Below are 1,217 nucleotides of genomic sequence, written 5' to 3'. Positions count from 1 at the left end.
TGCTGAGTGTTTTTTCTCGTCTCTTTTCGTCTCGCACCTTTTATTATAGATGGATTACGTAAATCTCGACGAGGAAACAGTATAACAAGATCGCCCAGGTTCTCTGTCTAGTTACAAATTGATCAAGCTCTTTCTCTCTCATCTCTTTCTTTCAAGAGTGAGAACGCAGAGAGGGAAGAGAATAAGAAACAGAAAAATGGGGTAACCGGAAGGGAGTGAGAAACAGACTGACAGACAGACATAAGGGGGGAGAGAGAGCGGGAGGGACGAAGTGACGAAGGAGAGAGTCCGGAAGAGAAGCAGGACCGGTTGCTTGTTCATTGACGGGGAGAAGGCCCGCTCGTGAATGGTGGTGGACACTCGCGAGAGCCAAGAATAGGATTCACCTCTTGGTCTCGAATTTTTCTGCGTCGCGCGCTCATGAACTCGCATCACAGTCGTGTCATGTCGCATCTCCGTCCTTCCTTCCCCACTACCTCCCCTCTACCGCTTCGCAGACGTAACTGTATTTCGCGATGGTGATTAATTCGCGGATGCTGAGAACAATCTTGATCGAGTCCAGCGGCAATCAGGCATTCACCGCTTGCCTTGATTTCCGGCAGTGCCATCACGTGTAACAACTCGCGACTGTTTTTGGTACAATTTCCCTGAAGGAGCTCTCTCTCTCTCTCTCTCTCTCTCTCTCTCATCACATTGATGTAAAATAATTTGAATGATAAAATTATGATTAATCCATTAGACGTTTACCAAGACTGAAGTATTCGCAAGCGACTTTTAATATTCAACAATGACAGTGAAGCCTTCGCGATTCGAGAGTCATTTATAACGGCAGTAGCCTGATGGAACAGCGTCTATGACGAGCAACCATTAAAAGTATAATAAATTTCGTCAAAGGTTTTTATTTCGGTCAGGCTCGTACCGTGCTGGACACGACCGACTCTCGACTTAATATTCAGCCGCGCGAAATTTCGAGCGGGTTTCTATTCACCCTCGCTCCTTTTAATGGTCAAGCGATGTCACGGCCGTTAAAGGACGCAACGACGTCGACTGATGATCCTTGCGGAAGCTTTGACAATAATTGTCCACTCCGATCCGCCAACGGATATCACTAATAACTTATATTTATATTTAAGAAGATGGATAAGATATTGTGCATACACTTATTGAAAAGTTATATATATTTTTTCGACGACAGACTTAATAATTGTACTGCATCG

Source organism: Trachymyrmex septentrionalis, unplaced genomic scaffold (assembly GCF_001594115.1).
Source record: "Trachymyrmex septentrionalis isolate Tsep2-gDNA-1 unplaced genomic scaffold, Tsep1.0 scaffold87, whole genome shotgun sequence".
Lineage (NCBI taxonomy): Eukaryota > Metazoa > Arthropoda > Insecta > Hymenoptera > Formicidae > Trachymyrmex > Trachymyrmex septentrionalis.
This window is presented reverse-complemented; position numbering follows the sequence as displayed.